This window comes from Lampris incognitus, chromosome 13 (genome assembly GCF_029633865.1).
Source record: "Lampris incognitus isolate fLamInc1 chromosome 13, fLamInc1.hap2, whole genome shotgun sequence".
In the NCBI taxonomy this organism is placed as follows: domain Eukaryota; kingdom Metazoa; phylum Chordata; class Actinopteri; order Lampriformes; family Lampridae; genus Lampris; species Lampris incognitus.
In genome coordinates this window covers 5773711-5787682 of record NC_079223.1, presented here as the reverse complement: position 1 = coordinate 5787682, position 13972 = coordinate 5773711, and positions in this window count along the sequence as shown.

Sequence of the window (13972 nt, the reverse complement as noted above, 5' to 3'; positions counted from 1 at the left end):
AATAAATAAACAAAGCAAAACAACAACAACAACAAAACAAACAAATAGACAATGGAACAGATAGAACTGGTAGAAACACAGCGCTTGAACAGCAACTGTCAGTAACTCTCTCTCTCTCCCCCCCTCTCTCCCCACCCTCTCTCTCTCTCGCTCTCTCTCTCCCCCCCCCTCTCTCTCTCTGTTTCTCTCTCTCTCTGTTTTTCTCCCCCCCTCTCTCTCTCTCTCTCGCTCTCTCTCTCTCGCTCTCCCCCCCCCTCTCCCCCCCCCCTCTCACCCCCCCCACAAACACAGACGAGGTGGTCGGGTGGTTCCTGCCTCTGCTTTGCAGCGGTCGCGTTGCCTGTGAAGCTGAATCCGGTATCCAGACCCAGCGGTGGCTGTGCCCTCGGATCACCGTCGGGGAGAAGGTTTCCCAGGGGGGGTTCACTAAAAACTACAACGACCCACTTTCTTTTTGTTTGTCTGGGCTTCTATCCTTCCCCCCGGTCAGGGCTTGGCATCATGTCTCAGCTCCAAGAAGAGGGACAGTCCGCTCCTCGTCGAGCTGCATTTAACACAGGCCCAGAATTCAGCTTCCGAACCGCCACCGAGCGGCTGTACAAAGCGAGCTTTGTAAGCCAGCGCCTGCAACAGCGACTAAGTACGAGCCAAGCGTCGAATGGAGAATGTATGAGCCAACACTGACCCCTGCTGGCCGATGCGGGTAAACACTTTTGGTACTCTGTCCATGGTCCTGAAAATAAACGGCGCTCCGTGTGATCAAATCGATGCCCCCCAATTTAATAATAGATTTGAACCCCGTAACGGCCGGGCGTCCGGGCAGCGTGGCGGCCGGTTCCGTTGCCTACCAACACCTCCGGCTTGGTCGGGCGTCCCTACGGACACAACTGGCCGTGTCTGCGGGTGGGAAGCCGGATGTGGGTATGTGTCCTGGTCGCTGCAGTAGCGCCTCCTCTGGTCGGTCGGGGCGCCTGTTCGGTGGGGAGGGGGGGGACTAGGGGGGAATAGCGTGATCCTCCCACGCGCTACGTCCCCCTGGCGAAACTCTCCAGTGTCAGGTGAAAAGAAGCGGCTGGCGACTCCACGGAGGAGGCACGTGGTAGTCTGCAGCCCTCCCCGGATCGGCAGAGGGGGTGGAGCAGAGACCGGGACGGCTCGGAAGAGTGGGGTAACTGGCCGGGTTGCAAATGGGGAGAAAAGGGGGAAAAAATCCCATAATCGCCTGCCTGTGTTTCAGATCAGCGTGCGCATTAGGACTGCCAGAGGAGTTTGCCTTTGAGACAGTGCTGCGCATGCGCGGCAGCAGCATCAAGAACAACTGGAATATTTGGCAGATACACGATAATAATAACAATAATAATACATTTTATTTGTGGGCACCTTTCAGGGCACTCAAGGACACCTTACAGAACACAGACAGCATCATATCAAAACACAGCAGGTTAGACAACAAAAAGTTAACACAACAGATAAGTATAAAATCATTATCAGTACAAAACTCAGTGAAGCGTGGATCAGACAGCATATGCCGGTCTGAAAAGGTGCGTTTTGAGATGGGATGTGAAGGTTGAAAGAGAGTCAGTGTTGTGAGAGAGAGGTCCATAGGCAGGGGGGGAGAATGACTGAAGGCTCTAGACCCCATGGTAGTCCAGCGGGCTGATGGTGTAGTGAGTTGGAGAGCAGAAGAGGATGTGAGAGTGCGGGAGGGGGTGTGGATATGAAGGAGTTCAGACAGACATGAAGGAGCTGGGTTATTAAGGGCCTTACAGGTGAGGAGCAGGATCTTGGAGCCAGTGCGGTATTTAACAGGGAGCCAGTGACGGTGCCGAGCGGCTTGCCGTCGGGCTCAGCGGGGAGTCGCAGTCTCCAGAGTTCTCACTGACAGCTCTGGATAAAAGAGCGCACACCGTTGTTTCCGCTCTCGGTCGTCCCTCTTCAGTTCCCAGTGGCACAAAGTTCCTCTGAACATCAACAAGCACCCCGTCACCCTTTTCGTGGATTGCGTTATGATGGGCTCTCGAAACACACCACCTCAAGCAAGAGTCCGTCTCGGCAGCTTCACGTTGATAGGAAAACTAAAGCAGAACCAAGTGATGATGGCAGTTCTGGTGAGTTTTGTGAACTTGTTGCTTTGCTATAGATTGCACTTTATAACCCAAATAATCTCCATTAACAGTGTGTGTGAGTGTGTGTGTGTGTATATATATATATATATATATATACATGTGTGTGAAATGGAAGCGAGTAGTCAGCAGCTTCACCGGAGGCCCAACATATTGGCCGTTGTCCCCAGAGTTAAATCGTGGGCCAGACATCAGTCCGTCAGACGGTTTAGCCTCTGGGTTCTGAGATTGTAACCCGAATGACACATCACTTGTTCTCAGCAACTGACTCAATAAACTGCCGTCATTCCTTAAACTCTCATTTTGTAGGCCTATCTGGCCAGCACGCCTCTGGTCTATTGGAGTCTACTGTGAGTCTTTCCTGCCATGCCTCGATCAATTCTTACACATTTTTGGAAATTGCAACAAGCTCCAGTGAAGAGCACAACCCCCCCCCCCCTGCAAAAACCGTTTATGACTAAACATGTAGCCCATCGCCATGGGTTTCCTGTTTCTAAGCGCGGGTTTTGTCAAGATTCATGCTTCGGGATTTCTGCACCATGTTGTGGTTGAACCAGGATGAATTCATGCATTCTCCACAGTGCTGAACACTTGTCACCGGTCAGCGTCTATATCTAGTAGGCTATATCTAGTAGATCTATATCTAGTAGGTCTATATCTAGTAGGCTATATCTAGTAGGTCTATATCTAGTAGGTCTATATCAGTAGATCTATATCTAGTAGGTCTATATCTAGTAGGCTATATCTAGTAGGTCTATATCTAGTGGGTCTATATCTAGTAGATCTATATCTAGTAGGTTATATCTAGTAGCTCTACATCTAGTAGGCTATATCTAGTAGGCCATATCTAGTAGGTCTACATCAGTAGATCTGTATCTAGTAGGCTATATCTAGTAGGTCTATATCAGTAGATCTATATCTAGTAGGTCTATATCTAGTGGGTCTATATCTAGTAGGCTATATCTAGTAGGTCTATATCTAGTAGACTATATCTAGTAGGTCTATATCTAGTAGGCTATATCTAGTAGGTCTATATCTAGTAGACTATAACTAGTAGGTCTATATCTAGTAGGCTATATCTAGTAGGTCTATATCAGTAGATCTATATCTAGTAGGTCTAAATCAGTAGATCTATATCTAGTAGGCTATATCTAGTAGGTCTATATCTAGTAGGTCTATATATAGTAGGCTATATCTAGTAGGTCTATATCTAGTAGAGCTATATCTAGTAGGCTATATCTAGTAGGTTTATATTTAGTAGGTCTATATCTAATAGACTATATCTAGTAGGCTATATCTAGTAGGTTTATATCTAGTAGGTCTATATCTAGTAGGCCATATCTAGTAGGTCTATATCTACTGGGTCTATATCTAGTAGGCTATATCTAGTAGGTCTATATCTAGTAGGTCTAGTATATGTAGTAGACTATATCTAGTAGGTCTATATCTAGTAGGCTATATCTAGTAGGTCTATATCTAGTAGACTATATATAGTAGGCTATATCTAGTAGGTCTATATCTAGTAGATCTATATCTAGTAGGCTATATCTAGTAGGTTTATATCTAGTAGGCTGTATCTAGTAGGTCTATATCTAGTAGATCTATATCTAGCAGACTATATCTAGTAGGTCTATATCTAGTAGGTCTAGTATATCTAGTAGACTATATCTAGTAGGTCTATATCTAGTAGGCTATATCTAGTAGGTCTATATCTAGTAGACTATATATAGTAGATCTATATCTAGTAGGTCTATATCTAGTAGGCTATATCTAGTAGGTCTATATCTAGTAGGTCTATATCAGTAGATCTATATCTAGTAGGTCTATATCTAGTAGGCTATATCTAGTAGGTCTATATCTAGTGGGTCTATATCTAGTAGGCTATATCTAGTAGATCTATATCTAGTAGGTTATATCTAGTAGCTCTACATCTAGTAGGCTATATCTAGTAGGCCATATCTAGTAGGTCTACATCAGTAGATCTGTATCTAGTAGGCTATATCTAGTAGGTCTATATCAGTAGATCTATATCTAGTAGGTCTATATCTAGTGGGTCTATATCTAGTAGGCTATATCTAGTAGGTCTATATCTAGTAGACTATATCTAGTACGTCTATATCTAGTAGGCTATATCTAGTAGGTCTATATCTAGTAGACTATAACTAGTAGGTCTATATCTAGTAGGCTATATCTAGTAGGTCTATATCAGTAGATCTATATCTAGTAGGTCTAAATCAGTAGATCTATATCTAGTAGGCTATATCTAGTAGGTCTATATCTAGTAGGTCTATATATAGTAGGCTATATCTAGTAGGTCTATATCTAGTAGAGCTATATCTAGTAGGCTATATCTAGTAGGTTTATATTTAGTAGGTCTATATCTAATAGACTATATCTAGTAGGCTATATCTAGTAGGTTTATATCTAGTAGGTCTATATCTAGTAGGCCATATCTAGTAGGTCTATATCTACTGGGTCTATATCTAGTAGGCTATATCTAGTAGGTCTATATCTAGTAGGTCTAGTATATCTAGTAGACTATATCTAGTAGGTCTATATCTAGTAGGCTATATCTAGTAGGTCTATATCTAGTAGACTATATATAGTAGGCTATATCTAGTAGGTCTATATCTAGTAGATCTATATCTAGTAGGCTATATCTAGTAGGTTTATATCTAGTAGGCTGTATCTAGTAGGTCTATATCTAGTAGATCTATATCTAGCAGACTATATCTAGTAGGTCTATATCTAGTAGGTCTAGTATATCTAGTAGACTATATCTAGTAGGTCTATATCTAGTAGGCTATATCTAGTAGGTCTATATCTAGTAGACTATATATAGTAGGCTATATCTAGTAGGCCATATCTAGTAGGTCTATATCTAGTAGGTCTATATCTAGTAGGCCATATATCTAGTAGGCAATATCTAGTAGGTCTATATCTAGTAGGCTATATCTAGTAGGTCTATATCTAGTAGATCTATATCTAGTAGATCTACACTACCGTTCAAAAGTTTGGGATCACCCAAACAATTTTGAACGGTAGTGTAAAGTCACACTTATTCACCACCATATGTTGTGAAATGAATAGAAAATAGAGTCAAGACATTGACAAGGTTAGAAATAATGATTTGTATTTGAAATAAGATTTTTTTTACATCAAACTTTGCTTTCGTCAAAGAATCCTCCATTTGCAGCAATTACAGCATTGCAGACCTTTGGCATTCTAGCTGTTAATTTGTTGAGGTAATCTGGAGAAATTGCACCCCACGCTTCCAGAAGCAGCTCCCACAAGTTGGATTGGTTGGATGGGCACTTCTTTGAGCAGATTGAGTTTCTGGAGCATCACATTTGTGGGGTCAATTAAACGCTCAAAATGGCCAAAAAAAGAGAACTTTCATCTGAAACTCGACAGTCTATTCTTGTTCTTAGAAATGAAGGCTATTCCATGCGAGAAATTGCTAAGAAATTGAAGATTTCCTACACCGGTGTGTACTACTCCCTTCAGAGGACAGCACAAACAGGCTCTAACCAGAGTAGAAAAAGAAGTGGGAGGCCGCGTTGCACAACTGAGCAAGAAGATAAGTACATTAGAGTCTCTAGTTTGAGAAACAGACGCCTCACAGGTCCCCAACTGGCATCTTCATTAAATAGTACCTGTTAGAGCCTGTTTGTGCTGTCCTCTGAAGGGAGTAGTACACACCGGTGTAGGAAATCTTCAATTTCTTAGCAATTTCTCGCATGGAATAGCCTTCATTTCTAAGAACAAGAATAGACTGTCGAGTTTCAGATGAAAGTTCTCTTTTTCTGGCCATTTTGAGCGTTTAATTGACCCCACAAATGTGATGCTCCAGAAACTCAATCTGCTCAAAGAAGTGCCCATCCAACCAATCCAACTTGTGGGAGCTGCTTCTGGAAGCGTGGGGTGCAATTTCTCCAGATTACCTCAACAAATTAACAGCTAGAATGCCAAAGGTCTGCAATGCTGTAATTGCTGCAAATGGAGGATTCTTTGACGAAAGCAAAGTTTGATGTAAAAAAAATCTTATTTCAAATACAAATCATTATTTCTAACCTTGTCAATGTCTTGACTCTATTTTCTATTCATTTCACAACATATGGTGGTGAATAAGTGTGACTTTTCATGGAAAACACAAAATTGTTTGGGTGATCCCAAACTTTTGAACGGTAGTGTATATCTAGTAGGTCTATATCTAGTAGATCTATATCTAGTAGACTATATCTAGCAGGCTATATCTAGTAGGCTATATCTAGTAGGTCTATATCTAGTAGGCTATATCTAGTAGGTCTATATCTAGTAGGTCTATATCTAGTAGGCCATACCTAGTAGGTCATATCTAGTAGGTCTATATCTAGTAGGTCTATATCTAGTAGGCTATATCTAGTAGGCTATATCTAGTAGGTCTATATCTAGTACATCTATATCTAGTAGGTCTATATCTAGTAGATCTATATCTAGTAGGTCTATATCTAGTAGATCTATATCTAGTAGACTATATCTAGCAGGCTATATCTAGTAGGCTATATCTAGTAGGTTTATATCTAGTAGATCTATATCTAGTAGGCTATATCTAATAGGCTATATCTAGTAGGTTTATATCTAGTAGGTCTATATCTAGTAGGCTATATCTAGTAGGTCTATATCTAATAGGCTATATCTAGTAGGTCTATATCTAGTAGGTCTATATCTAGTAGGTCTATATAGGCTATATCTGGACCGTGAACAAACGCGCCTGTTTTGAACTGAAACTAGACCTGTGTAAATCTATTGATAACCGGTGGTGGGTAGAGTACACAAAACCGATACTCAAGTAAAAATATAGTTACTTTATAATAATGTTTACTCAAGCATCAGTAAAAGTACTCCATTGAGTAAGAGTAAAAAAAGAATCTCATTAAAACACTACTCAAGTAGTGAGTAACTTCATTAGATGCAAGTTACCACGTCAGTGTGAAGACATGCAGTAATAGTGGAGCCCAGACATCAGCAGGTTTTCATCCCATGTCTCCGCGGCGAAAACCTACAGGACCTAAGGTGGGCGTCCAACATAGACAATCATCAAAAAGGCCCAGCAGAGGATGTACTTTCTCCGCCAGCTCAGGAAGTTCAGCCGGCCTCAGGAACTGCTGATTCAGTTCCACACTGCAATAATCCAGTCTGGTTCGGTTCGGCCACCAAACAGGACAGTTAGGTCTGCAGAGAAAATCACTGGCGCCAACCTGCCCTCCATTCAGGACCTCTACACACCTCCAGACTCAGGAAACGGGCAGGCAACGTCACTGCAGACCCATCACACCCTGGTCACAACCTGTTCCAACTGCTCCCCTCCGGTAGGCGCTACAGAGCACTGTACCCCAAAACAACCACATATAAACACAGTTTCTTTCTGCGGGCCGTCATTCAAATCAACACTTAACACTGTCAATAAATCCAACCATGTTGTATCTACTGTACTGTACATGTTGTATATATACTGTACTGTACGTGTTGTATATACTGTACTGTACATTGTACATATACTGGTACGCTCTGTTACGTACACCTACCTCGGGCATGTATGCAAGTAACCTGCTAACATCTATTTCAGCATCTCTGATATATATTCTCTGCACCACTGCACTTTACTGCCTCTTATTTCGCTTGTATAAGTCAGTCCTTGTGTATATATGTGAAGATTGTTGTGTTGTTAGTCTATGTTAAGTACACTGACACAGCCATGACACCGGAGTCACATTCCATGTGTGTGCAAACCTACATGGCCAAGAAACATGACCCTGATTTTCACAGTAACTTTGCATTTGTGCACGTCACCTGAATGGGGCAACTGTATGTTTTTGAGGGATTAAATATTCAGACTTTGTTAGTTCGTTGCTCATTGGGGCGCCCAGTAATAGTGTTTTCTAACTAGCTCCTGCTGGTTGGAGGCAGGACTGTCGTGCCGTTATTCTGCCTCGCAGTTCTGGAAGGGTACAAGCACAGAATGGGGGTGCATCGTTGCCCCGCCGTTAAGCCGGTGTTACACCATATTCGATGACCCATCAGATTTTGTGACCTGCCTTGATATTCTCACCCTATCCCTAACGGATGCACCGATCCCCGTTTTTTTCAGTTAAAATCGGATTATTCGCCTCATATTTATAATTCATAAAACATAGTGCTGCACGATGAATCTAATAGCAATCGCCACGTCAGCCTGTGCAATCACATAACCTCAAAAGGCTGCGATTTAATTACGTGTTAAAACGCGCGCGTGCGAGCGTCTGTTTGTACGCAGTCTGCGTCCATAATTAAGAGCTGGCCAATCAGTCTCTGTTTAGACAGTGAAACGCGTCGCGTGCGGTCTACGGTCACATGACTATCCGGCGTGCCGCGTGCACAAATGGATACGACTCTGTGCATAACCGTAGTCCACCGATTTCCGGTTTCTAGCGCAGCGGTCATACCAGTTTCCTGTTTGTTTCCTGTTTGACAATGGCACATTTTTGGCGATGCGTGCAGGATTTACCATGGATACTTGTCAACCACGTGCACACAACTGTCCATACGCGCCTACCAGCACACGGGGGACAAGTCTCAAGTTGTACACATCGAGTTACGTCCGCACATCTGCCGACCTCCACGCGTTCTGCGTAGTCACTCCGCATTTCGAGACCACGATACGCGACTAGGAGTTGACCCCGGGCGTGTGACCCGGAAAAGCAATCTGGTGTATGAGTCTGACCCCGGGCGTGTGACCCGGAAAAGCAATCTGGTGTGTGCTGTACAACGCAATGAGGACTGCACTGACCTATACATAGGAGAAACCAAACAGCCACTACACAAACGGATGGCCCAACACAGAAGACCAGACTCCTCAGGACAAGACTCAGCAGTCTATCTACACCTAAAGGAGAAGACTCACTCCTTCCAGGACAGCAACGTACACATTTTGGACAGAGAAGATAGATGGTTTGAAAGAGGGGTGAAGGAAGCCATCTATGAGAAACTGGAAAAACCATCCCTCAACAGAGGAGGAGGTCTGCGACACCACCTGTCTCCCACTTACAATGCCGTCCTTTCATGTCTACCCAGGAGACTCAAGAAGCCTCCAAGAACAACAGTCGCTCACTAATAATGAAGTCCAAACTAACACCCCCAACCACCGTCGCTGCTAAACAAATGCAAATCAGCTGGACATCGGAGCACAAAGAGCCATGGACATCTATAGCTGTGACAACGACCCCTAGAGGATAAATGCTGAGTCTCATCAGCAGCCAGTCAGACCAGCTTGGTCTAGTCAGAAAGGCAGAACTGAGGAAGCCTCTTGGATGAGAGGCGGAAGGTCTTCACGGATATATACCAAGTCCAGTTGCACCTGATTCACCTCCTTTGGAGAACCATGACGACCTGGATGAAGGAGAACATTCACAGACACGTGGAGTTGATAGTCCAAAAGACGCAAAAGAGCCGCCTTTAAAATGAACGCCAGGCCGCTCTGGTGGCCGAGCGGAGTAACCCGCCGGTCCGGCAGTCCGCTCGTCACGTGGCTGGGAGGTTCGAATCCCAGACTCGCCGGAACCGTGACGGGGTCAGGCATTCATTACGCCACCCTTACCCGAGGGATAGTGGGTGTAGATCGGTGTAGTGTTCGGGGACTCGTCGTTCTCCGGCGACCCCTCTGGCTCATCCGGGCGCCTGCAGCCAAGCAACCGAAAGCATTCCCCCTACGCCTCCTTCGCGGCCTGAAGGTGACGCAGTCCATGCGAGGAGGCTGCAGCGTGGAAACTAGGGAGGGCAGCCCAACCCACACGAGTCTGAAGGGAGCTGGTGTTACGCCTATCTCCTTCCTGCGGAAACGTGAGCCAGGGGAGTTATTGGACAAGAGTTCCGGCCATATGCCACTGGGTTACTCGGGTGGGATAAGGGGAACAACTAGAAATACATTTATAAAAAAAATGCTTGGGTGATTTTAGGCCTCCATAAAACTTTTTAGCTTGTTTTGAGCTTCAGACTGACTTTTTGTGTTTAGCCCATGCAAGCCCACTGCACCTGACTATTTTCTTGCCCGGTGCGGGATTCGATACGGGGGGGTACCGCACCGCAAGGCGACGTCACTAACCGCTCGGCTAAAGGGTCGGACCCGTTAGCTCGGGGCTAACGTGTCTTATTAGTAGTTTACACTACTAACATGGTGAGCGGTCTTGAACCCCAACGACTGGGGGTGTTGTTTTTTATTTCAGTTTTCCGTAAATAAGTATTTTTTACAGTGTATATTGTGCGGCGTCTTGTTCTTCAGCGTGTACTTTCGGCACGCACGCAAACACGCGCCAAAAAAAAAGTATGCGTGCGCAGGCGGAAGGGACTACTTACTGGTGTTGATTGTTTAGGTTGGCAGGGCGGACGTAACGTCACCGCCATGTAATGTGTGTACTTCTACTCCGTTACATCGGGCCACACAGTTCTCGCTACTTTTTACGAGAGTTGCTAGAGTACTCGAGTGGATAACGCGGCACAAAGGGCAACTTTCTTATTCTTCCGAGTGAACGACGAATAAAAACGGGCTAATGCTAGGCTAATGCTAAAAGGGCCGATCGATTCAATAAGGGAGGCTAATGCTAGGCTAATGCTAAAAGGGCCGATCGATTCAATAAGGGAGGCTAATGCTAGGCTAATGCTAAAAGGGCCGATCGATTCAACAAGGGAGGCTAATGCTAGGCTAATGCTAAAAGGGCCGATCGATTCAATAAGGGAGGCTAATGCTAGGCTAATGCTAAAATCGATTCAACAAGGGATGCTAATGAAGCCTGTTTGGATTCTTTAACTTTAAGTAAAAAAAGCGGGCTATGCATATTTTGTACTTGTCTTACTTGTCAAACACTGGTGATTGTTTGTTTGTTTTTTTAAACGGCGTTTCAATCTTTTTCCTTCCAGTTTGAACCACCATCGATGATGGGACGCGGCATCGAGGAGAAACCGGTAATGGCCTCCCAGGCAGGACATCGAGGAGAAACCTGTAATGGCCTCCCAGGCAGGACATCGAGGAGAAACCTGTAATGGCCTCAGGCCAGGCAGGAAGGACATCGAGGAGAAACCTGTAATGGCCTCCCGGGCAGGACATTGAGGAGAAACCTGTAATGGCCTCCAAGGCAGGCAGGACATTGAGGAGAAACCTGTAATGGCCTCCAAGGCAGGCAGGACATTGAGGAGAAACCTGTAATGGCCTCCCAGGCAGGCAGGACATAGAGGAGAAACCTGTAATGGCCTCCAAGGCAGGCAGGACATTGTGGAGAAACCTGTAATGGCCTCCCAGGCAGGCAGGACATAGAGGAGAAACCTGTAGTGGCCTCCCGGGCAGGCAGGACATTGAGGAGAAACCTGTAATGGTCTCCAAGGCAGGCAGGACATTGAGGAGAAACCTGTAATGGCCTCCCGGGCAGGCAGGACATAGAGGAGAAACCTGTAACGGCCTCCCAGGCAGGACATCGAGGAGAAACCTGTAATGGCCTCCCAGACAGGAAGGACATCGAGGAGAAACCTGTAATGGCCTCCCAGGCAAGACATTGAGGAGAAACCTGTAATGGCCTCCCAGACAGGAAGGACATCGAGGAGAAACCTGTAATGGCCTCCCAGACAGGCAGGACATCGAGGAGAAACCTGTAATGGCCTCCAAGGCAGGCAGGACATTGAGGAGAAACCTGTAATGGCCTCCAAGGCAGGCAGGACATTGAGGAGAAACCTGTAATGGCCTCCCAGGCAGGCAGGACATAGAGGAGAAACCTGTAATGGCCTCCAAGGCAGGCAGGACATTGTGGAGAAACCTGTAATGGCCTCCCAGGCAGGCAGGACATTGAGGAGAAACCTGTAATGGCCTCCCAGACAGGCAGGACATCGAGGAGAAACCTGTAATGGCCTCCCAGACAGGCAGGACATCGAGGAGAAACCTGTAATGGCCTCCCAGGCAGGACATAGAGGAGAAACCTGTAATGGCCTCCCAGACAGGAAGGACATCGAGGAGAAACCTGTAACGGCCTCCCGGGCAGGACATCGAGGAGAAACCTGTAATGGCCTCCCAGGCAGGACATCGAGGAGAAACCTGTAATGGCCTCCCAGGCAGGACATTGAGGAGAAACCTGTAATGGCCTCCCAGGCAGGCAGGACATTGAGGAGAAACCTGTAATGGCCTCCCGGGCAGGACATTGAGGAGAAACCTGTAACGGCCTCCCGGGCAGGACATCGAGGAGAAACCTGTAATGGCCTCCCAGGCAGGACATCGAGGAGAAACCTGTAATGGCCTCCCAGGCAGGACATAGAGGAGAAACCTGTAATGGCCTCCCAGACAGGAAGGACATCGAGGAGAAACCTGTAACGGCCTCCCGGGCAGGACATCGAGGAGAAACCTGTAATGGCCTCCCAGGCAGGACATAGAGGAGAAACCTGTAATGGCCTCCCAGGCAGGACATCGAGGAGAAACCTGTAATGGCCTCCCAGGCAGGCAGGACATTGAGGAGAAACCTGTAATGGCCTCCCAGGCAGGCAGGACATTGAGGAGAAACCTGTAATGGCCTCCCGGGCAGGACATTGAGGAGAAACCTGTAACGGCCTCCCGGGCAGGACATCGAGGAGAAACCTGTAATGGCCTCCCAGGCAGGACATCGAGGAGAAACCTGTAATGGCCTCCCAGGCAGGACATTGAGGAGAAACCTGTAATGGCCTCCCAGGCAGGACATCGAGGAGAAACCTGTAATGGCCTCCCAGGCAGGCAGGACATTGAGGAGAAACCTGTAATGGCCTCCCAGACAGGCAGGACATTGAGGAGAAACCTGTAATGGCCTCCCAGGAAGGACATCGAGGAGAAACCTGTAATGGCCTCCCAGACAGGCAGGACATCGAGGAGAAACCTGTAATGGCCTCCCAGGCAGGAAGGACATCGAGGAGAAACCTGTAATGGCCTCCCAGACAGGCAGGACATAGAGGAGAAACCTGTAATGGCCTCCCAGTCAGGGCATTGAGGAGAAACCTGTAATGGCCTCCCAGGCAGGACATAGAGGAGAAACCTGTAATGGCCTCCCAGGCAGGCAGGACATCGAGGAGAAACCTGTAATGGCTTCCCATGCAGGACATCGAGGAGAAACCTGTAATGGCCTCCCAGGCAGGACATTGAGGAGAAACCTGTAATGGCCTCCCAGGCAGGACATCGAGGAGAAACCTGTAATGGCCTCCCAGGCAGGCAGGACATTGAGGAGAAACCTGTAATGGCCTCCCAGACAGGCAGGACATTGAGGAGAAACCTGTAATGGCCTCCCAGGAAGGACATCGAGGAGAAACCTGTAATGGCCTCCCAGACAGGCAGGACATCGAGGAGAAACCTGTAATGGCCTCCCAGGCAGGAAGGACATCGAGGAGAAACCTGTAATGGCCTCCCAGACAGGCAGGACATAGAGGAGAAACCTGTAATGGCCTCCCAGTCAGGGCATTGAGGAGAAACCTGTAATGGCCTCCCAGGCAGGACATAGAGGAGAAACCTGTAATGGCCTCCCAGGCAGGCAGGACATCGAGGAGAAACCTGTAATGGCTTCCCATGCAGGACATCGAGGAGAAACCTGTAATGGCCTCCTCCCAGGCAGGCAGGACATTGAGGAGAAACCTGTAATGGCCTCCCAGGCAGGACATCGAGGAGAAACCTGTAATGGCCTCCCAGACAGGCAGGACATTGAGGAGAAACCTGTAATGGCCTCCCAGACAGGACATCGAGGAGAAACCTGTAATGGCCTCCCAGACAGGCAGGACATCGAGGAGAAACCGAATCCAGTCCTGATTTTTCGGTCGATGCCTACCCGTTAAAAGACCCG